This window comes from Pan troglodytes, chromosome 16, assembly GCF_028858775.2.
Source record: "Pan troglodytes isolate AG18354 chromosome 16, NHGRI_mPanTro3-v2.0_pri, whole genome shotgun sequence".
In the NCBI taxonomy this organism is placed as follows: Eukaryota; Metazoa; Chordata; class Mammalia; order Primates; family Hominidae; genus Pan; species Pan troglodytes.
In genome coordinates this window covers 45,951,294-45,976,905 of record NC_072414.2, presented here as the reverse complement: position 1 = coordinate 45,976,905, position 25,612 = coordinate 45,951,294, and the positions used below count along the sequence as shown (strand labels likewise).

The 25,612-nt window shown below is 36.3% G+C and overlaps 1 protein-coding gene across 2 annotated transcripts in view; it reads right to left on the bottom strand.

Moving 5' to 3' along the window:
- Window positions 1-25,612, bottom strand: part of UNC13C (unc-13 homolog C) — a 787,554-nt gene that overhangs the window by 638,018 nt on the left and 123,924 nt on the right. The window contains exon 1 of one of the 2 annotated variants that reach the window (XM_009429165.5): window positions 7,713-8,447. The exons of the other annotated variant lie outside the window; for it this stretch is intronic. The gene's annotated coding sequence lies outside the window, so the exon portion shown is untranslated. Of the gene's footprint in view, window positions 1-7,712; window positions 8,448-25,612 lie in introns of those variants that run through there. 2 annotated transcript variants of the gene reach the window in all.

Sequence of the window (25,612 nt, the reverse complement as noted above, 5' to 3'; positions counted from 1 at the left end):
ACATATCTAGTGTTTTATAATCTTAATTAAATTTGGAATTTTTTCATATCTTCTGTACTTATCAAATTTTCAGAATTCTAAGAAATGTCTTATTCATTCTTATAGAAGGATTCTGTATATTTCTAAAACAACAATCAACAAATAATATCTTGCCAGTAGGGCCTGAGTTACAGAGAAGTGGAATCAACTATAAGAGAAATTCATCCAGGCTTATAGTATCAAGTGTCTTAAGAGAAAGGTAACACGAAATCGAGAAACAAAAGGAAAACTTACAAAGCTAGGCTCAAATTTTCTCTCAGTAGATTCTAGAGTTGACCCCACACTTTGTCTCTCCTAATTGGCATTCCCTCCCCATTTCAAGTTCAAACAAGGACTTCAAGACATATTTTGCTCAGACCTTTTGTTCACTCTTTGAGAAATTTTCTTCCAACATAAAATATCACAGGTGAGTGTACTTGTCTATAATGAGGCACACTGCCTCCTGTCTTGAAGTAGATAGATGCTCTAAGAATTTCCCCAAGAAAACTTAAAAAAGATCATTGGGGATTCCTCCCTGGATTTCTTTCCATAATCGTGGCTATTGAAAAATCCACTGGGAGCTAGATGCCATCAAGCAGGACCCACAGTAGTAGAAACAACAACATAAACACGTTCGATGTGCTCAGGAGGGAGGTAAATGAAAGTTGAGATTATCAGCTGGAGTCAAAATGGGAAGATTTAGACCAAAGGAAGAGAGGAAGGATAAGGGATACACACCCAATGAGGAAAATACTGTTACTACAAAAACCAAACAGACGAAAGTAGTAGTCTCAGAACCCACTGATCAATAAGAGGAAGACAAACGCCACAGTGAGTTGACATTGACCTATAATGTGACATGGTTATGACATCAGGTAGGCAGCTCCCCTACTAATAAAAATCCGTCTTCCACCACTCTCATAGCTATACATCTTCTGCCTTTCAGTGGTTGTGTTCATGAGCTACATATACACTAGATCCTGACATTCATGTTCACCACAGTTACTGAAATCAGAAGCCTGAAGAGTAAGAATAAATCAGGTTGCTGGTCAGACTCTAATCTCTCTTCTTGTTCCCAGGAGCAGGTGGTAGACAGTTCATGTATACATAACACATGTATACTTATGTAACACATGTATACATGTATACATAGTAACACATGTATACATGTATACATAGTAGCACATGTATACATATGTAACAAACCTGCACACTGTGCACATGTGCCCTAAAACTTAAAGTATAATAATAATAAAATTTAAAAAAAAACTGAGAAGAAAAAAAGAAAATGTGGCACATATACACCATGGAATACTATGCAGCCATAAAAAAGTATGAGTTCATGTACTTTGCAGGGACATGGATGAAGCTGGAAACCATCATTCTCAGCAAAATAACACAGGAACAGAAAACCAAACACCACATGTTCTCACTCATAAGTGGGAGCTGAACATTGAGAACACATGGACACAGAGAGGGGAACAATACACACCAGGGCCTGTTGGGGGGTGGGGATTGAGGGGAGGGAACTTAGAGGATGGGTCAATAGGTGCAGCAAACCACCATGAACACGTATACCTACGTAACAAACCTGCACGTTCTGCACATGTATTCCCGTGTTTTCTTTAGAAGAAATAAAGAGTAAAAAAAAAAAGAAAGTCGCTAAGATTTGCTGTCATAACACTATGGAAAATACATATAAGCTTATATTAGAATCTTGGGGCAATTGATTTAATCAGAAATAGGCTGTCCAAAACAATCCCAATTTGCCATAAATGTGCCGATAAAGTCATTACCATTTTAGGACACAGCAGAGGTTTCAGTTTGCTTCTGATTTGAATTATTTTTCTTGTTATTTCCAACTTTGCATACCATACTCTTCTTCCCTTACCAGTCTTTTCCTCTAATAACATGTACATTTCAAATATAAAAGCAAATATTTACTGAGCATTTATCTTCAATACACAGATAATGACAAATTTACAGCCAGTGCTCACTGAGAACTTCCTTTATATTATTTAACTTAATCCTCCTGTAAACTCTGTGAAGCAATGGTCTTTATAGTGTCATTATTTTCTAGTTGAGAATTCAGATGCAGAAATTTTAAGTAACTTGCCAAAGTTTGCACAAACACTGTACTTAAGGGATTTATTCTCTAGCTAAGGCTTTTAAAAAGTAACATGCAAAAATATAGGTTTTAACTATAATCCAAGACCAAAGAAGAAATCTCATAAGAGAGTATATGATGCATTAGTAAATCAATCAGACAAATCATTTACTACTGTGGGATTGTATAAAATGTCAGTATCTGGAAACTGTGCATAATCTGTCTAATTGGGGCAGAGACTGGATAAGGAAATAGAAAAAGAGAGAAAGCTGGGAAGGCAGTCAGATTTGGTTGTAAAAAAAAATATTTTGCCATACTAAGTATTTAAGGCTTTAGTTTATAAGCAATATAGTGTCCTTGAAAATTTTTGATCAGGGAGTGACATATGTCATGTTCAAAGCATTTTTTAGGACAATGAAATTGGCAGTAGTATGCAGAACAGATGCTCAGAGAAAAGAATCATACAGATAAAACAATTGGAAGATTCAAGCAGTATTCTAGGCGTAAAGTTATAAGAACTTGAACTAGGGTGGTGTTAATAGGAAGATAACAGAAGACATGGCTGGAGACCACATGTTAAAGAGAAAACAAGAGTAACTGAATATGAGCCATGAGAAAGGATAAGGCAGTGAGGATGATTTGAGATTTGGGTCTGAGAAGCTGAAGCAATTAGGAAGAGGAGCTGCTTGAGAGACCCAGAGCTGAATTTCTTGACTTTTGAGACGTGTTAGTGGAAATCCTGTCAAAGCGGTAATAGAGGCCACTGAAGAAATTCAGATCACCAAGACAAAAAGTAGAAAGAGAGTATCAGGAATGTTCCCACTCAAGGCTAAATGGAGAATGAAAGCAATTACGGTAGGCAATTTTTTTAACTTGCTGTATTTATTTATCAAGCGTTACATTTATTATTTAAAAAAATATGCTCTTCAACCACTCTCCAGTAATATTGTGGCAAGTTTTTGTGTAATTAAGCAAAATCTTCTAATTTTAGGGATTATTTTCTAAAAAGAATCAAGTATTAATTTTTACATATATGAAGTTATCCATATATTTTGCCTCCTACCAATCAACCTTCTTTGAAAGTGACAAGGAAATATAAATTTTCCTTAGGTCTGAGAAGCTTCATAGTTAAATTTCCCCTTCAGCCATGAGAGCTCCCTGCAGCCCTCTTTTGTCTAACATATTCTCATTGAGTGTGCCAATCCAGAGAGGAAGGCACTGGAGAGAGTCAATCTATTCCAGTAACTAAGTAGAGTAGGTACATATTCTTTACTTTTAAAAGCATTGTTCCATAAATGACTCTTAAAAAGTTAGCAGCTAAGTATCCTAATGCTATTTGTTTCTTGTTAACAAAGTAGCAGTACTTCAACATCTATCACAGCTACAGCAAATATTTAATGAGTCACAGTAAAGAGCCTTATACAAAACGTGCAGTTACATGGATTATAATTAAGCCAATACTTCTGCCTTGTTGTCTGAAGGAAAACAAGTTGACAAATTTCTTACTCAATTCTAAAACCATGAACACTGTTTCTTCAGTTTATCAGGTAGACAAATGTTATTTACCAAGCCTCTAGCCTCTCAGGAGAAGCAAGTCAGAGTCAAGTAATTCTGTATAACTACATCTGAAATGGAGTCAAGCCTACAGAGTCTGCACAGTGCAGTTTTTATAGAATCTCTGAGTTGAGGAACTAGAAGCGATCTTCATGAACATCTAACCAGTCCAACAGACAACAAAGGCTTACAAAGAAAATGATGGCCAAAGTTCACCCAGACAATTGGTGACTGAGCTAGGATTTGATTAATTACAGTACTTTCTATGAGACAGGAAAAAGCACTGGACTCTTGTTGGAATGTGTCATTAATTCTCTAGCTTTATCTCACTGGTAATTTTTACTTAAGATTTCTCATTAATAAAGCAACTATTTAGACTTTTTCAGTTGTGTGCCACTTAACAATGACGTGATTCAAAACACAACCCTTCTTCCTCCAGTTATTCTGAGACCATATCATCAGTGCCCCCTTTCAGAAACGTGCCTCAGGGAATGTGCCTAAGCCATTAGTTCTTCCCACCTATAAAATGGAAATAGCCACCCACTCTGTCCAATCACTGCTCTTTTTCTTTTATATTTTACATGCTTGGAGAAGCTACTTCTAGAGTAAATAATTTCAACTTATAAAACACATGAAGCAAAATATTTTCATGCAAAACACTTTTTCCCCATCAAAAAGACATATTGCACCCAGATTCTCAAGAACCAGAAGGCTCAGAAACAAAGTATGTTTTATCCTGAATACAGGATTTGGGCCAACAAAAATTGGCTGTTGGGAGCAAAAGACAAGCTGAAGATGGAATTGTGAAAATGTAGGGAGACAACAAAATATTTGAAAGGGAAGCCCATCTTTTATGATTACTTTTAAAAAATACTTCGAAATCTCTGAGTACAATTTATTATGTTGAGTTCCTATCTTTCTATCTAGCATTTATTTCTACAAAATATTTTCTTAACTCTTTACATAGGAAGAGTAATATAAAACTCTCTTCCATATCAAGATTATAATTAATTTCTGTATGCTGAGACTAAAATATACAATATAACTAGGATATAAAAGAGATGGGAAACATTTATGCCTACTGCATCACAACCATTTTGACAAGAGATGGAGAAACGATTCAGTGTGTCTTATTGTCTAATTCTCCTCTGGAGGACTTTTGACCTAGAGGTTAGAATATTTATTCCTGTCTCCCTTCCTATGCCTTAAAAGACTACAAGTGAAACAAATACTGCTGTGGCATCCATTTTCTCTGTAGAGATTATAGAACTGGTGATCAGTCTTTTGCATTCTCAAAAGCTACAGATTGAGAGGGCTATTAATAAATCCTTTTTTTTAAGCTAGAAGAAAGTTGGAGCCTAGTGATCCAACCACAGACAACTTAAGATCCAGAAAGGATTTGTAATAACAACAGAAATACAAATTTGATACTTTAAATTTGCAATTTTTGCTACAGTTATTCTAAATGCATATTACCAAATGAATTGATATTAGGTACAAACTATGACCTATTTAGAAAGTGGCTTTCTGGCTATAAAAGTGTATTTCAGAAACAAACTTGGCATGTATTTAAAACTCTTAAAATTTCTAGATCAAAGCAGGATTATTTTTCTTGGGTGACAAAACGATTCTAATGTCTTCAAAAATTCTAGAGAATGCCTTTCTGTAGTAAAGACTATGGGATGGAAAGAATGAATAACAGAAACGTATATGTTGAAACTGGAAGACAACGTACAGGTGGCATAATACTTCAGAGAAGTTATGGCAGGGTTTATGCATTGCATTAGCTGAAAAGGTTAACAGAAATGAAAGTGCCTGGAGAATCGGGGAAAAGATATTATCATACCAAAAGTGTCTGATATTACAAAAAACAGAGGTTTGCCCTAAATCAGCAAAGACAATGAAGTACATACTCTTCTGCACTGACCTTCCTCCCAACCCCACCTCAGCCCCAACATACATTTGGTGTGTTTTGTCTTTAAAAGGGGAATCACTGCAACTATCCTGTGTTTCCAATGACCCATGGGCTCTTAAGCAACTAGTTCTGTGCACCACATACTATATTGCTTCACATTTAAAGATTAGCAACCATAGCAAGTTATTATATGGCCTGGAAAGGAAAACAGTTTACTTTATTAACAATAAGCCCATGAAAAGTGATTTCTCTAGGCTTTGCTAACACTTTACCTCGTATTTCACCTGGGCATGAATTTACCTAGCACATAGTGATGATGATCTCTGGAAGGAGTTTCCAGATTTCTTTAATGGAAGTCTAACAACAAATTATTGAATGCTAGGAAATAAACCCTTACCTACTATCCACCTTCAAATTCTACTGAAAAAAACATTGGCAATTCTACTGAAATTACTTTCTCAACAAAATTCCATTATAGCTTGAAAATACAATTTTGTAAATTAGAGTTTCAAATATTCTTTTAGATGATCCTTGATCAGTTTATTAGTTTAAAAAACTATTTAATGGATTCAGTAAAATTACTGCTATAGTGTTTCACCTACAGACATCATAAGCTTCTTTATACAAGATGTCAACAAAGAAGAAACACACAATATTTTTCACTCCCTACTAACAAACACAAACTTAATACTTTGCTCATTTTCTAAATCACTCCTCTGGTATCAAGAATTGCCTATACTTACCATATTTTGACATTGTTATTGTTATAGTCATGCGTGGAATTTTAAAACAAATGATTTCCTCATTTTGTTTACGGCCTAAGTGCTCCAGATCGCTACCATTTGGCAAAAATGAGGTTTATAGTTTTCAAAGAGCAGGGTGGTGATTTACTTTACAGTATGCATAAATGACAATTTAAAGCCCACTTACCTCTATTGCATTTGAACTTTTTAATCATAAGAAAGTGGGAACAACAATAATTAAAAGCCAGGGTCCTAGAGCTTTGACATTAACTCTGTGTTAACACTAAAAATCTATTAAATATTTTATATATACAAAAATGTAGTACTTTCTTATTCTCATTTCTCCCCTCCAGAAAATCTCATTTAATATAGACATATACACATTTAATTTATTGACAATTTAACCCACTTTTATGAAAAGTATTGATGAGCAAAAGGTAGTAAGATGATTTTCTAAAAATCATTAAGTTTTTCATTAATTTCAAAATTATATAAACTTACAATTTTAGCTTCTTAAAGAAATGCAGAGTATTTTAAAACTAATCTTTATATGCATTACCCACCCTCAAACCTCTTTCCTGTTTTTCCTTAAAAGCCTAACGAGGAAAATTGATTTTTAAGTGTTGTCATCTCCGTCTAGGTACTAAAGACAGTCAACATTACTATTGTTGTATATCTGTCTTACTCTTGATGATACAAGTATATTGATGATGTAATTGCAGAAGTTAGGGTTTACTCATGCTGTTGGACCAAAGGGATTTTTTTAGACTGCCTCCTTGAGCACCACAGAACAGTTGTAAAACAGAACCAAGCACACAATTTAAGCAATTCATCTCTTGAAAGTAAATCTGCAGGATCTTCTTCTTGAAGAACTGACGAAGAACCAGAAATAAAAAAATCATTGGTAAAGCTTCTTTTGCTTCAGACTGGATGCTGAGCTGGAAAAACACTTGGGTGACACACTAGTGTATGACATCTTGGCTTTTAACCCTTTCCTAGAAGCCCTCAACTTTTGTTCTCTGTTGAGCTCTATTTTTTTCTTCCAAAATTCCAAGGGGTTATGGAATATCCCAGCCTTTCATCTCAACCCTATTTGTCCCTATGTAGATATTCTCCTGAAAGTTGACTGGAAACTAAGCAGTCATTTATCATTCTGATTTTTTTTTTAAAAAGCAATGACTGAGAAGTCATGATGCTCCATAGAATCATGTACATTATAAAAACAGGAGAGCCGAGATTTTACAAATGTATCTGCTACGCTAAGAGAACCCCATGGTTGTGATTCCCAAGTGCAAACAAAAAGAAGGGACAGGAAAATACAGACAGAAAATCGCATGCAGATGAAGCAGTGCGTGCAACGGAGGAAAGAACATACCTGAGGAATTTTCCTTTAAAAAAAAATGTGCACGCCAACTGGGTTGTTCTTCCCCTCCTTTTGGAGTGTATGTGTTTTCCTTTTAGGAACACCACTTGCAATTGTGTTTCTAGTCTCGTTTCCTTTTTTCAATCACAAATAGTTAGAACAGGAGTGGAAGCTGCGTCCCAGGGATCCGACTCGTGCAATCAGGCATGCCTTGGTCTGCAACGGTGTCTGTTCTTTTCTTGTCAATTCTATCGCACTCCCCGGGTAGCCTCCGAAGCAATTCTACAACTTAGCTGCTGGCAAGAAACTGCCTTTCACTCTTCTCATTGCCAAATACCTTCCGCGGCTCATTTCTCATCTCTTTCTCCCAGAAAGCAAAATGGGATCTCTCCCGTGTGTTGAGGAGCGTCCAGGCTCATCAACATTTGAGGGTGAGGAGCAGCCGGGCTGAGTGCGTGCTGGGAACTTCACACATCGCCGGCTGCGGCTGAGGCTTTTCTGAATGCAGCACCGGCACTGCGATCCCCAGCCTCCTCCACCGAGAGCGCCCGGGCTCCCTCTCCTGCCGCCGTAGCTGCACGGAGCAGCTCCGAGAGGGTGAGCTACAGCCCCTGCTCACAGGAGACGCACTGTAGCCACTGCCAGGTGTGGCCTTCACCACCGCACTGACAACTAACTGTGTGGGACACAGCTTCATCGCTGGGAGACGCCTGAATGCCAGAGCTTCCTCAGCCTATCTTCCCTTTATCGCTGGATGATGACCTAGGAGACAGTCATGGCCAATTCTGCTAGTGGAATAGCGTGGATAATACTAAATTACCCATGTTATTCAACAATGACTGTTTCAGATGTACTTGACTGTACTTGGAATTATGAAAGTATACCGCACACAGTATCATTCCCTATTAGCCACCAAATGCAGCTAACAGGACCCTGTATTTAAATAGAGGAGATACTGATATCCCATCCCAGTTGGTTTTTCCTTTTATTTTTGTGGAAAACCATTTGAAGGTGATTCCTGAACAATTTGAATTAATGACACATGCATAAATCAAAGTGGGAAATGATGGGTAACTTACAGTGATGCAAAGGTTTTTCTTCTCACTTAGGAATAATGTCTTTTCATTTGATGTTAACATTTTAAAGATCTGGCTGGGAATTGAATGGACTTGCTTTCTCTTTTAGTTTTGCTGAGTAGAGGAGGTGGGGGGAGTAACAGTTCCCACTTTCCATCAATAAAGCATTTTCAATCCTCTAATCCTCCTGTTGAAACAAATAAAAAAGTACTGAATCTTAAAATAGAGCCTTAAAGCAGCTTGAGGCCTGAAATAATTTGGAGGTTTTAAGCTACATCTGCTCTACTGCTTACTTAAAATTTTACTTTTCTTTGCTTTTTAGAAAATGGAAGGATATTTCCAGGACTGAAGAACGTCAACTAGCAGCTGTGGTTACAGTATAGGAAGCATATATACAGATTTGTATGGCATTTTTCAGTACATGGAGGGATGAATATGTCTTGACTGACATTAGAATTGACTCCACCTAAATATTCAATAATAATAGTTGCCATCAAAATAAACAGTTAAACCGGATATAGCATTTTGTGGCAAAACTTGTGGCAAAACATTTCACCTACCGTATGTGACAACCAATAAATAACCTCTCCATGATGTTTAAAACAGTGTCCCCAAATGTGACACAATATATATGCTGGGTACTAGCAGCTGAGCCCTCCCCATTCCCAGTCATCAGCCCCACCTTTAATTCAGAGCAGCACAGCTTCCCTTACCTGCTGCTTAAGTGACTGTTAATGGACCTGAGCAGCTGCTCAAGGTCTAATGATCTGCATCAGGGGCAAGTACCAGGGCAGTCTTATTCCTGTCTTCACTCATCACGGGAGTGGCAGGCAGGACAAAGCTCTGCTGCCCCCGGCTGTAAGCACTGGAGAGTAGCACAGGAAAACCGGTTAGACCTAGAAGTACCTGATAGGGCGAAACTTGACTTTTTCATACAGAAAAACTCATGCTAGCCAATACACTATTTTGAAGAACGTGTTTTAATACATAGAGAAAAGAACACCTATTCACTGAATCTGTTTTCATTTTTTGGTGTGAAATAACCACTGCAAAGTACAGAAGCTGTGGTCAGCTGAGAGACCCTAGCACCCAGAATAAGGTAAATGTGCATACGTCTTCAGTAAATTTGGATTTAATGTCAGTGATGTAAATGTTTAAACCTACAGAAGGAAATAAATGAAAGATGATTCTAACCATGAGTGGTCTATAAAACATGTATGTAGGAAAATTAGCCGGGCTTGGTGGCGGGTGCCTGTAATCCCAGCTACTCAGGAGGCTGAGGCAGTAGAATCACTTGAACCTGGGAGGCGGAGGTTGTAGTGAGCCAAGATCGCGCCATTGCACTCCAGCCTGGGCGACAGAGCAAGACTGAAAAAAAAAAAAAAAAAGAGAGAGAGAAAAAGAAGAAAAAAACCACCATGTATGTAGTGCCATGAAAAGTTTGAAAATATTGCTCTAATTCAAATATTCTCGTAGAGGAAATGAATCACACCAGGGGTGGTAATCATTAGTTTTTATTGGAAAGAAGAAATAATGTTTCATGAATGCTTCGATGCCAGCATGTGTGTTTTCATGAATGCAGTGCTAAGCTCTAATAATCAGGATTCTGGTCATATATTTCAAAATGGAAATTGTTTACATCTCTGAAAGTGGCAGGAATCATGTATCTGAGGGACACTGGCTGCTAATAAAATATGTTGCCGTTAGAGTGACAGAGCTTTATGACTTTATTGACCTGCAGGGACATCAAAATCCCTAGTAGAAATGTTTTGGCTTTTGATGAGTAGTTTTCACTACTGAGTACCTGATTTGAATAACATGTAATTACAACGATGAGATTTCAACAGTAAGAGCCACATTCTTATCAGTAGGATGCATTCTGTTTCTACAGAGCTTTTCAAACTCTCGAATTAATAACATTAAACAACACAGGATAAGAAGTAATTTCTACTTATACACTCACCCCATCCATAGGTACATGCCTCAAAACTTACAGATGGTTGGATTAAATAATAAGATCATTTCTCCTCCAAATGCTTCAGCAGTCATTTCAGAAAGAATAAAACCTCTAGGGTACCATTCACCTCTCATACCCCAAGACATAAGCTGAGCCAGATCATTTGTCTCATTTATGGTTCAGGTGGAAGAAAAGCAAGGAACCTGGGTCACTGCTTATTTTTTAGTACAGTAGTAGTGAAGCTTGACTAAACCAAAAGAATCAAGTAAAGGGGTCATTCTTGTAGAATTCTGTCATGGCCTGTATATCTGGCTTTAAGCAATAGAGGAATCCTTGAAAAAGCATAAACCAATCCTGTGTGCATGGAATTGTGTTTTCAGTGTTTTAGAAAACTTCGATCTTTATTTTAGGGAATTGGTAACCAACCATTGAACCTCACTATTATATTTTTTAAAAAACGATACTCTGACCAATCATTGGCTCTCTGTTTCCATGCAAATGGATTGGCAAAACGGATTAGTTGTCCAGATAATTACGGAGAAAAATATGATTATGTTTAAAACAGCAAGTTGGCATTTCTAGCTCTATATAAGTAAATAATGTATAGGAGAACGACTATTTGGAAATAAACCATCTTATGCAATTTGGAAAGATGTGCCTAGCATAGATTACATGGTAGTAAAACACACGTTAAGTTCTGTTCTTAAATTAAAGCTTTCCATTAAAGTATGGGTCACTTTAAAATGGCATTTTTGAGTAGAATTGACAGTATGTAACTTTAGAGACTAGGCCACATAAGGTACTGCCACTTCCTGTTTGCCCGCTCTGGTTTGCTCACTCTGGAGGAAGTTAGTTGCCATGTCATGAGGATACTCAAGCAGCCTAGGGGGAAGTCCACGTGGCAAGGAACTAACGACACCTGCCAACAGCCAGACACAAACTGTGACCTCCTGCCAACAGGCATGTGAATGAGCCATTTTAGAAGCTGACCCTCTAACCATGTTCAAGCTTTCAAATGACTGCAACCACTGCTGACATGCTAAATGCAACCACATGAGAAACCCTGAGGCAGAAAAACCCAGGTAAGCTATTCTCGAATTTCTGGCCCACAGGAACTGTGAGATAACAAATGTTCATTGTTTAAATGAAAAAAAAAAGTGCTTTTGACTCCTCCAACTGAGGAATGAGATGATTTTTCAACTGTGGGATTTAAATGCATCTAAGTGATTTAAGAAGTAAAATTTTAGGCTCAACAAATTCTGTCACAAGATACGGATGCTGTGCTTCTCCAGTCAGTATTGACAGTGCCTTCTAAGCGCTTTCATAAATCTCTGTTGTGGCACTGATTTATTATACAGTATGCTAACTACTATTTTACTCATCTGCCTGATTTTCCTTGCTGGACTGTGAGCTCCTTGAGGGCAGAGACCATGGTTCATTCATTTTTATATCACCAATGCCCAGCTGAAGGCTAGACTCATAAAAGGTAGGTTGATGAGTGAGTGAATAATAGTGTGCTTGCCTAGTAAAGCACAGAGTTAATGAGGCTAAGGACACGGGTTGAGTCTCTGTGTAGCCAATTAGCTTTGTTCTATTTCTTGGTCCAAATGGTGCCCTTAGTTCTCACCAGCTGTCTCACAAATTTGTGCCAGAACAAACCTTCTAACTATATATTCCAACAATAGTGAGTCAGTAACGCAATAATGGTGTCTAAAACTTAACACCCTTAAAAGTGTTATTACATACATTTTCTTATTTGATACTTATCTTTAAAAACCTGCAAAACATTATAGTAGTATTTTATGGTTCCCATATTGTAATGATGAAACAGGCTCAAAGTCTTGCAAGACTTATCTGGTTGTACAGAACTAGTAAGTGGTTAAGACTGGATTAAAAATCAGGCCTTGAATGTCTACTTCAAAACTGGTTCCCCTGTAAAGCAGACAAGTATTTACTTATACAAGCATAATAAATGGCACAATCTGTAATTTTTTGAAAAAAAAATTAATAATTAAATGGAGTAAATTATTCAAGCAGACACTTTTTTAGAATATTTCTGCTTGGGTAATGATTGTTAGACTTTGGATAGATATCATTTGATGTTGAATGCTGTTTGGTGGGACGGCATCTATACTTTCATTCTGTTGTTCATTTTTTATTTCCTTCAGTAAAATTAAAAATGTGTCAGCACTGTATTCCAGCAAATCATCAGATGAAGGGACTTTTAAAGAGGTTCTAAATTTTTTAAAAGACACAGCATTTGGATGACCTCAAGTAAAAATTTTTTTTCCACTTTTTGGGGATTTTTTTAAAATTTTGTTGATTCAGGAAACTGATTTAGTGATATGGCACAGCATTGAAGAGCTCAGACTCTGAAATCAGGGTGCCTGGTTTCCAATTTGGGCTTTAGCAAGTACAATTTTTCTGACTTTAGTCAAGTTTCTTAACATTTCTAAGCTTGCTTTATCTGCAAAATGGGTATAAATATAATTTCTATTTATACTCTTGCTGATGAATCAAATGAGATAATCCATGTAAAGCAACTTAGATAGTATATACTTATTATGTAGTAGGTACTCAATAAATATTAGCTAGCAATAATTAATATATTAAACTTCTTATCAAATATTGTCATTTTCTACTATAATCTGCCCTCCATTCATAATGGTGATGTTTCCAGAGGAGTAAATGTTTTAAAATTCTTAATAAGTTTTAGAATACCAAAGAGCCATTATTTGATTCAGAGTTCCACTACTTTCCACCTGTATGGCCATATGCTATTTATGTAATCTCCCTGAGCCTCAGTTTTCTGTTTGTATATACTATGTGTTCAATATGTCTATTTCTTTTTTCCTTTTCTATTCTTTACAGATTTCCAAATGCAAATTTCAATTTGGCTTGACAAAAATGAAAACTATAATCTTAAAAATTCATATTCTCACAAAATGTCTTATGTACATTAGACATTTTTCCATGCTTGACAATAAAGTTGATATATATATTGAGCAATCTTGTTCAATATTGGAAAGGATGAATGTCTTAAATACGTATGTACGCAGTGATAAATGATCATTGGGTTTTTCTTCCAAGAAAAAATGACTTCCTTTCCTTTTTTTGAAGGCTAGAGTACAAATGTGAATAACATCACATGCCAATCATTCAGGAGTTATTCAATATGCACTGATGACCCCAAGAGCAGTGAAAATAACCGTGACAGAAGCTTCCTGATGACTGGGTGAGAATTATTATTGACCACAAACTGCATGGATTCAAAATTTTGTGGCGATGTCCTTTGTCTAACAGGTTTTTAGAAACCATATTTGGTACTAGAGATATTTTAATTACCCAATTTCTTGTTATAACCAAGAATCATACTGAAAGACCTTTCCACCTAACTGCCTAGTATGTGTATAAAGTGTGAAGCAAGTCAAGAACATATTTCTTTGAAATGGTCTAAAATATTTGTATCAAAATAGATCCACATAGAGCACTTTATTTAATATGATTGGACATAGCATCCTTTCTTTTTACAGGGTTTCAGATTCTCCCGTTTCCTAGTTGTTATCTCCAGAGAGCACATCCACATATTCTGTAGAGCCCAGAAGGGCAAAAGCAAAAACAAAACCCTAATTTCTGGTTTAGGGCCAGGGAGAAAGAAGCTCTTATAAGCATCACAAGGGTTGACTCTAGGTCAGCTGTGAGCTAAGTAACGTTTTCTTCAGAACCCTTCACTGTCCAGGTCTTTGCCCTTTTTTCTCTCTCCTTCGGCAAACTCTTTGGTTACTTTGGCAATCTCTATTGAGAGAAAGCTCTATAAAGTACCAAAAGCTAAATCACAAATTAATAAAATATATCACATGGGAGGAAAAGGAAGTCAAGACAATGAACCCATAGTCATTTAAAAATAATTCTAACTGGTATTTTTGCAGTTGGTAATTTTGATTTATGAGTCATCTATAAAATGAAGGAAAATAAAGAGTGTTACCTATTCATGTTTTTGTTGTAAAAACCAAATGACTTAAAAATATAAAGTACTTGACAGTATCAGCTGTTCCTTTTATCAACACCATCATTGTCATTTTATAAATAGGTGCTAGAGGAAGAGATACTTACCTCTGGAAATGCTAGAAGGGAGCAATATCTGATAGGATCATAGTAAGAATTAAAAGGGAGATAATAAAATCTTTCTCATATAGACGAATTTTCCAGTTTCCAGATATATTTCTTAAAAGAAAGTATACTTTTTAAAACTCCAGAAAGATCTTCTACTCTAAAATATTGCCCTCTTATAACACTGAAATTCCAACAGCTAGAAGAGACTTTAATGAATCATCCTATACTAAAAAATAAAAATACTTCCATTTTTATTTTCTTCCTGCAAATATTTTCTCCCATTCTGTTAGTTACCTATTCATTTTGCTGTTTCCTTCATCATACCGAAGTTTCTAAGTTTGATGTCTAATTGGTCTACTTTTGCTTTTGTTGCCTGTGCTTTTACTGTCATATTTAACAAATCACTGAGAAAGTCTTGAAGCTCTTCCCTGATGTTTTCTTCTAGGGGTTTTATAGTTTTATATTTTACGTTGTAAACTATAATCCATTTTTTAGTTAATTTTTGTACTTGGTGTAAGGTAAGCATCCAATGTTACTCATTTGCAGTAGCATATCCAGTTTTCTCAACATTATTTGTTGAAGAGGCTGTCATTTATCCACTGTGTGGTTTGCCAACTTGAATAGACATTTCTCAAAAGAAGATATACAAATGCCCAATGAGAATATGAAATGATGCTCAACATCACTAATCATTAGAGAAATGCGTATCAAAACCACGATATTACTTCACACCCATTAGAGTAGCCATTATAAAACACACACAAAGAGAAAATAAGTATTGGCAAGATGTGGAGAAATTGAAGCCTGTGTTCACTGTTGCTGGAAATGAAAAATGGTGTAGCTACTATGCAAAACAGTAGAAAAGTTCCTCAAAAATTCAAAAATAGCATAAACATGCGATCCAGCAATTTCATTTCTGGGTATATATCCAAAAGAATTATTATTTTTTAATCAACTTTTAAGTTCCAGCGTCCATGTGTGGGGTATGCAGGTTTATTATATAGGTCAACATGTGCCATGGTGGTTGCTGCACAGATCAACGCAACATGTAAGTATTAAGCCCAGTATCCCTCAGCTTTTCTTCCTGATGCTCTCCCTCCCTCTGCATCCCCCAAACAGGACCCAGTGTGTGTTGTTTCCCCCGATGTGTCCATCTGTTCTCATCGTTCAGCTCCCACTTATAAGTAAGAACATGTGGTATTTGGTTTTCTGTTTCTGCATTAGTTTGTGGAGGATAATGGCTTCCAGCTCCATCCAAAGTAGGATCTCAAAGATGTATTTGCACAACTGTACTCAATGCAATATTATTCACAACAGCCAAGAGTTAGAAGGACTCAAATGCCCATCAATGGATGAGTGGATAAAGAAAATGTAGTATTTATATACAACGGAATATTTTTCAGCCTTAAAAAGGAAAGAAAATGGCAGAGGTCAGTGGTTCATGCCTGTAATCCCAGCACTTTGGGAAGCCGAGGCGGGTGGATCACCTGAGATCAGGAGTTTGAGACCAGCCTAACCAAAATGGTAAAACTCTGTCTCTACTAAATACGAAAAATTAGCCAGGAGTGGTGGCACATGCCTTTAATCCCAGCTCCTTGGGAGGCTGAGGCAGGAGAATTGCTTGAACCAGGGAGGCAAAGGTTGGAGCAAAGGTTGGAGTGAGCCAAGATCACGCCACTGAACTCCAGTCTGGGCAACAAGAGTGAAACTCTGTCTCACAAAAAAAAAAAAAAAGGAAAATTTGTCACAAGCTACAGTATGAATGAACTGTGAGGACATTATGCTAAGTGAGATATGCCAGTCATAAAACAAACAAACAAAAACATACTATATGATTCTAGTTATTTTAGATATCTAAAGTAGTAAACTCAGAAACAGAAGGCAGAAGAGTGGTTGTCAGGAGCAAGGGGAGGGGGAAAACAGAAAGTCAGGTAATGGGTATAGAATTTCAGTTTTAAAAAATGAAAAAGTTCTAGAGATCTGTCCCACAACAATGTGAATATACTTAACACTGTGCACTTAAAAATGTTTAAGATGGTAAATTTTATGTTAAGTGATGGGATTTTGTTTGTTCATTTGATTTTTTTTTTTTTTTTGAGACAGCACCTTACCTGATGCCCAGGCTGGAGTGCAATAGCACAATCATGGCCCACTGCAGCCTCTAACTCTTATGCTCAAGCAACCCTCCTGCCTCAGCATCCTGAATAGCTGGGACTACAGGTGTGTGCCACCATGCCTGGCTATTTTTTTAAAAATTTTTTATAGAGACAGGGTCTCACTATATTGACCAGGCTGGCCTCAAACCCCTGCCCTCAAGAAATCCTCCTGCCTCAGCCTCCCAAAATGTATTATGTGTGTTTACAACAATTTTTAAATTGCTATCTGAAGGAGGCATCAGGCTATGTATTAACATTCGAAAATAATTTATCAAATTCCTGCTTGAGTTAGAGGATAGAATGCTGCAACTGTCTCCATCCTGAGCATCTTAGAGCATGACCAGGGCTGCCCTGTGGTGTTTCATCTTTCTCAAATACTCTCCCTCCCTACTCTTGTCTCTTTTAGGCATATTTTCAATAGTCAGTTATCTTGCCCTGATTCTCTTCTTTATCAATGTGCAATCACTTTCCCCTGCTGTGCCTTCTACTATCTGTGGATAGATCTCTGAACTCCAGAGATTCTGGAATGAAAACTCAACCCAGGCATTTGGAATGTAATTATTCTCTTTATCCTATAAAACAGAGGTGCAAACACAAATACTTTAATAGTAAGGAAGCTTATGTCAGTGGATTAAGTCAGTTGAGTGTGATAAAATTCAAAAAGATGGGGATTGTGGGGATTGTAGGAAACTGCAGAGTACCTGCTCTCTCTAGAGCAATAGTTGCCTAATGAGAGGAGCACAAGACAATTAAATCTGCTGGTTTTCAAAATAGAGCAGAAATACAGAATGTTGTGTAAATCTTTGCAACGTTTAAAACAATCTGAATGAAAACAAAAACTGGACTCTTTCCAGTTTGCTGGCCATCAGCTTTTGATTCTTGCTATAAAGCTCAAAGAGATAAGAAATTTAGATCCTCTCTTGAACTCAAATTACTAACAAAAGGAAGGCTGACTCCTATTTTTTCATGGAGAGATCCAAACGCAGGACCTTGTGAGACCCTGGGATTTAGGATCTTTCCTCAGCTTCCTGGCTAAGGAAATACCAGAATACCTTTTCTGGGGCTTCTCCTTCTAAGCTCCTTCTATGGAATTTCAGTGAATATACTAAGAACCCCCTTTCCTTTGTCACCCAATATACTGGGTATATCTGCTTAACTCCACCATCTTCTCTGGGTTCTTCCTCACTGTAAGTGTTTGATATATTCTATATTTCTGTGGTTCTTAATAGTATCTTACTCTTGGATTGATAGAAGCCTTCCAATAGCCAGGTCCCCTGCCTAATTCACTAAGAACAACTGTGAACTGAATTTTAAAATTCATTTAAGAACTAGTTCACACAGGAGCAATCTGAACCCACGGGGGTTGCCTAGGGAAATGAGCTTCAGTAATACTGCATAATGCAGTCTCTTATCTCCTGTCTAAATTATGCTTTTGATAAGCATTTAGTTGGATCACCTTTCCCTTCACCCTCAGGTACAAGGACAATTTTTCTCTTAGTATCCAGACTCAAGTCCTCAAGTCTGCAAAACCATGAGAACAATAACACTTTACCATCAGAACAATAACACTTTACCATCAGAGACATTCTCCATTGTACACAGAGTACAGATCAATTCCAGGTATGTAATTGGTACTGAGTAGTTTCTACAAGCTAAAGATACAAAATATTTTGAAATCTACAGATAATTGAAAAAAAAAATGAAGCCACCTATTTGAGAACAAAGACTACAGAATCTACAGATACATTTTTTAAAAACAAAGCATCACAGTTGGTATTGTTTCATATTTTACTATCTATATGAAACCACCAAACGAATTTCAATGAATTGGCTTGTGCCAACTCTAGTTATTTATCTCCATTTGGCAAATACTTCACTGAAGCAAAAGAGCTCAATGTAACTTACACTTCCCCTTCCCTTCTGCCACCACCTTAATCACATGGTGAGCTGTTCTTTAAGAATAGTTCAAGGAAACATCTCTTGAAACTAGAGAGAGTAACTAGGATAGCAAAGCAAAAATCCAGATAACAAATAAAAGTCCTTGAGAGGATATTCTTATGAACACAAAATATAAGCAAGTGGGGACAAACAAAGATATAAAATCCTTCTGGTGTCTGCTTTTGTATGAGAGGAAATAGAAGAAAGCAATAAGAAATGTAAAGGACTTGAGAACAGGTAAACCCCCAAATAAACAAAGGTACTCACTTGAAAGCACAGTGTGTCACTTGAGAACAGCAGGTACATACTTCAACTCATGACGATTCGAAAAAAACAAAACAAAACAAAACAAAAATTGTGCTTTTAAAAACTCATTTTATAAAAAAGTAAGTAGCAAAAACACATTCAAAATCCATACAAAGTTGCTACAGGAAAAAAAATGAGTATATGAATCATAACGATATCCCCTCAGAAAATGAAAACATGATATAAAGACAGGCTCACAAAACATAAACTGTAACCTAATAGTTCATAGTTCATATAAGTTCAAAATGTTTATTAAAATGATACAAGATAGGAGAAGGTAACAAATTAGAATTGGAAAAACTAGAGGTGAGGGTACACAGATCAGGAAAGAATTAGAAATAGAAGCAATATTATTTTAGAAGTGAAAGAATGCAGACGATATAAACACAACTGGTATTATTACCTTGGGAAAATAAGTAAAATGAATTATGCTTTAAATAAAAGTATGTAAAAAGAATTCAAGATAAAATGACAACTATAGAAGCTAAGAAAAGAAACTCTAACATAGATATAATATGAACCCATGAACCCCTTCCCCAAAGAAGAAAATAAGATAGTAAAAACTTAAATTCAAAGGAAGCTTACTAAAATGTAAAACAAAAAAATTGAGATATGTTGTTTTGAGAGGGCATACTGCATGCCTGAGAAAAATCAATCTATAAAGAGCAATGCCAGGATATACTCTAGTAAATTATTTTGATATCCAGACAAAAAAAAAGATTAAGTCATTCATAAGGAAAAAATAAACTGTCTTCAGAATTTTGGCAAATTTTATGCCAACCGGCAATGAAGTTAAAAAAAATAAAGTAAGTAAAGAAAATATGAACCATAAATGTGATATTCAACACATTCATCCAACACAAACAAACTCACCTTCAAGGATAAAGAGTACAATCTGCTATAAACATTTAAATACTCAAGGAATATTATTCTTGTGATATCTCCTTGAGGAATAGACTATAAAAAGGGCTTCAGGTAATCAAAACAAATGGAAAAATGTTGGCATAAAATAGTGCTAACACTCAGCATTGATAGTTGTTTACATCACAAAAAGAGAGACAGCCGGATATCAGGTGCCTTGTTATAGAAAAAGATACAACCATCAATAAAACAGTCTTGCCCAAGAAAACTGAACCTGAATTTAATCAAGCCAGTAGGTTCAACTACTGACTTATAGAAAATATAAATAGAAGAATATGTCAACTATGCCACATGAATATGATCAGCAAAATCTAGAATATGAGACTTTTATGAATGATCCACTTAATTTCTTTAACAAATACATTTCAGAAGAATAAAAAAAGGAGAATGAGAGACACAGGGAAACCTATAGATAAAAGTGCACTGAATCTGTGGCATTATTCACAATAGCAAAGACTTGGAACCAACCCAAATGTCCAACAATGATAGACTGGATTAAGAAAATGTGGCACATATACACCATGGAATACTATGCAGCCATAAAAAGTGATGAGTTCATGTCCTTTGTAGGGACATGGAAGAAATTGGAAATCATCATTCTCAGTAAACTATCGCAAGAACAAAAAACCAAACACCGCATATTCTCACTCATAGGTGGGAATTGAACAATGAGAACACATGGACACAGGAAGGGGAACATCACACTCTGGGGACTGTTGTGGGGTAGGGGGAGTGGGGAGGGATAGCATTGGGAGATATACCTAATGCTAAATGACGAGTTAGTGGGTGCAGCACACCAGCATGGCACATGTATACATATGTAACTAACCTGCACATTGTGCACATGTACCCTAAAACTTAAAGTATAATAATAATAATAATAAATAAATAAATAAGGGAAAAAAAAGAAAGTGCACTGAAAGGACATAAATAAATTCAACATTTAAATATTATTTGGATTCTGATTAAAAGGAGAGAGCTCTTTGTGAGATAATTGTAAATTTAAACATCCAAATTGATATTCAGTATTAGAGAATCATTGTGAATATATGAAGTAATTGTACTGAAGGCTGTGTTTAAAAAGAGTTCAAATGTTTAAGGGTAAAATGATATGATGTATGAGATTTGAAATTAATACGAGCTGAGGAGGGGAAGAGAGGGTTATAAATGATTGAAGGGTCATGGGTTGATAATCACTGAAACCAGTTGATAGGCACGTGAGTGTTCATTATAATAATTTGCCTACTTTTTACATTAAAAATTTTACATAATAAAACATAGTTCAAATCGTCTTATGCCTAATACATTGTGAAGAAACCAGTTATTTTGTGCTGTGTTGCCTGTGTGAGTGTAATGCACCAAATGTTTCTAAACTATTATAAATAAAAACTTGTTTTGGACTTATTAGTATAATCAGAGAAGAAAACTTATAGAATCATTAACATTGTTTTTCTGAACAATTGTATTTTCTTACCTAAAAGATGTGTATCTTGGGGCAGGCTACGTCTTGTTAGTATACATGTAATGTACATGTATGACTGTGGCTAACGTGGCTTCGAGATGTGCTACCTCTTCCCTCCAGCGACACTAGCTGCTGTCAGATCCTCCAAAGTGCCAAAAGATTCTAAATTGTCTTGTGTGTTTTCAAATCTTCATCTGGCTTTAGATGACATGCTATTTTTAAAACATTACTTGGAGTGTTTTTTAAATGTGGCATTTCATATATCATCTTTAATAGTCTTTGTTTCATGGATAGATTTCTGGCTCAGGTAGGTAGTAAGGCCTGTTTTATTTAGATGTGTATTTAAATACCACAGAAGAATACCTGAACATCTCTTTAGAATTTATTAGGTTGGTGCAAAAGTAATTGCAGTTTTTGCCATTACAACCTAATATTTCACCTTATTGAGGTACATTACATGTCCTTAGAGTATAGAAAAATATTGGCTACCCAGTAATTATTTGAAGAAAGACCATTTTATCTACTTTTGGTTGACACCCATAGGGATAGCTCTGTGCAAGTAGCTGTAAAAATATAGTGTTTGTACTAAGTGTAATTCTTAGATTTAAGAGCCTACTTCCATACAGTATTCAGGATTTAGGGAGACAGATCAATCATACCAACTCTTTTCAGCAAGTAGATGAACACCTCTGCAAAATTGTTAATTCTCTTTCAAACCCACTTAGTCAAGCTGTTTGATTTAGTAGCCCCTGCATACACCATTTAGAATGAAAGGGTAGATACAGTTCTTCCCATGAGATTTGTCAGTACTCCTACTCTGTAAAGATGTTGGTCCTTACTGATTTTATTTCCTAAAATTGTAACCCATTTTTGCCTCTAGAATCACATCTTTCATGTTTCAAGCTGGAAAAAAAAATGGGTAAAGACCATTTCTTTCCAGACAGATGGGCCTGTTTGTGATTTGCCAAATTCCAAAATATGTGTTCTTCCCCAAATCCTGCCAGAAAGAACTTGGGTGCTAAAATAGATGTAGAAAATCCCTCTATCCTGACACAATTGCTTGACTAAATTATGTTTCTGGATATAAAACCATCCAGCCTGTTTTATTTCCATTTCCATGTGCAGCACTCAATTCCCCTGATAATTTCTTAGTCATTTTAAGTTTGTGAACCATGAATGTCAGTCATTGGTTCCTCACTCTTGTAGGTTTCACCTCTTCTTAATGAAATATGCATGTCTTCCTTGGGCATCTCATCCTTCAGTTCTGCAGATTCATCTTTAACAAGCCTTCCCAAATCCACTCTTAGCAGGGCTCCTCTTATAGACATTATTATTATTTTTCAGTGTCTACTGTTTCCCAGGATTTGTACTGAGAATTAACGATAGATAATACTTATCAGAATTTCACCCTGTGGCTGATACTGAGCTAAATCCTTTACACGTGTATTGTCCCATATGGGTATCTCAACAACACAATGAGGCAGGTACCCTTTTCATCTCTATTTTACTAATGAGGAAACTGAAGCTCAGAGAAGTCAAGAAATTTGCTTCAGGTCACACAACTTCCAAGGGTTCAAACCCAGGCAGGCTTGATTTATTTCAAAGCTTAATGAATTTCACTGTGACAGTCTGTCTTCCCTAAACCTGAAAATGTTTTTATAACAAAAGTCTCAGTATAAGTTTGGTAGGCTGTGAAGACAGAAGTTGAGGGTCTTCATATAACAGAAACCTTTTAAAATAAGGCCCCCAAAATAATTGTGTGAGTGTAAGTGGGGGAGAGTTTGCCTCTATAAACCATAATGTAAACCTCAGCCTTTCTTATGGCTAATGCTCGCCCTCTGCTGGTGTGTCTAATTTGTGTCCAGCTGAAGGGTCATTAAAACATACCCTACCTTCTGTAGTTTAAATTTAGGACAGCAGAATCAGCTTCCTGACCTCTGTAAGGTAATGTGAAAAAATCATGCAGTCGAGAAAGCTACATAAATATTCTCTATTATGATTTCTTTGCAGGTGGGCATAACTTGGCACCTTTGATTTCTAAGCAGTCTGAATTTTATCATGTACAAAGGATGACAGATGAACTCTTATTAGTTATTCCCTTCAGGTGGTTCTGATGAGGGCAGTGAAGGGAAGGCTCACAGTGTAACCAAGGAGAGAATTAATTAGAGCAGAGGCTTACCTCTGTGATTCTATTTTATGTCTGAAGAAAAAGAAAGTCACTAAAAACCATGGCATTTGCTCCAGTCTATTCCTCTCTTCTCTTTAATAATGCAGTATTCATTTTTGCAGCCAGTTATCTGATGAGCATGGCAATGCTTAAATGGAACAGTCAGCATTTTATAAGTTTGTCTCTTTCTTGAGACAGGTGGACTGTCACTGTTTGGTACAGCATCTATTAGGGCTAAGGGAATCATATTTTTTCTATTGATGTGATTATGCAATCAGCCATGTGTGCTGTAAGAAACAGGGGTGGAACTGGAATATAATAAGTACACACACATACTCACACATGAAAATAAAATAATTTCAAATAATATACTTGAAAGAAATCATAACCGTATAATGAGAGAGTGAATATCAAAATATTTACTCAAATATCACCAGTATTTGAAAGTAATAATATCTAAACATGGTTAGCAAATTAGTGTATTGAAGTCTGTGCTGACTCTTCTATTTCACATATAATGATTTATATATTTGTCTGATATTTTCATTAAAGTTATTAGCATGAAAAATGATATTCTGTAAGCCAGCAAAATGCTTAGCAGTGTCAGATATTAAATAGATAGTAGAGTTTAAACAAAATACAAGCAGGAATCAGGAATCTGAGATTATATTATAGCTATCATCAATGTCATGGATTAAAAATAATGCAAACAATTTGATAGTACACAAGCCTCAAATTTCATGCTATTTGATGGAGATAGGGAGGAGCTATCTCTTAAAGAAAACATAACACATTAACTCAGTAACTCCTAAAATTTGATAATAAAATCAGAAGTGAAGAAATGAAGAAAGACATTAAAGATAAGAAAGAAGAATAAGTGAAGAGTAGAAAAGGAGTTTGTAATTTCTCTGCCTTCTTTTTCCCCCAAATTTTTGACACTAAGAAGTAGGTTTGTAGATTTCTCATGCTGATGTGCCATTTACAATGCAGGTTATTCTGCTACCGTACATATTTGTATTTGGTGAATTGTCTCATATGTGTGTGGTAAATAGGAAACTAGTTACAAGGCTTTTCAGGAATGTCTGTTTTGTTACAGCAGTAATATTATTCAATGGCTAAAAACTACTTTTTTCCTGGCATGGACATATATTAACCAATTTAACATACTCTCAGCAACCTCATTTTTTCTGTTTAACTGTTAGGGAAATGAAGGCTTAGAGAGGTCACACAGTAAGAAAATCAAGATTCAAACAGTTTCTAAACTGTTAACCACTCTATGCTGCCCTTGCTGATTCTAACCTGCTCTTAACCACTGTGCACCATGCATCCAAGGCCCCACTGACAAAAGAATCATAATGACAATGTGTACATTCATCCCTCCTCATGAAGACAAATTAAGGGCAGTGTCTTTCAGACAAAAGATCTAGAACACCAGCTTCTGTAGCCCTCTTTGCAAACAAAGTAACTTCCTGAGAGGTGAAGCAATTCAGAGAGGAGGGCTGCCCCAGCAGAGTCCCCCAGCAAAGGAATAAGAGCACCAAGGCTCAGGGGCTTCATGGTCCGGTGCTGTGCCAGTGGGCAAGCCTTGGGAGAAACAGATATCCCCCTGCTGGGCCATGCTGTATTGGCTGGAGTGCCCCCAGAGAGCTCAGGAAATTGTTCACTGACTACTGGCTGCAGCAAAACCTCAGGGATGAAGGAAAGCATAAGGATGGAAAACCTAGGAACCATCAAAAAATAGGCAGTTGCTCAAAAGTTGAATTTTGCCCCTCTATCCATTTTAGGTGCAGGAATACACTCATATACACAAACATAT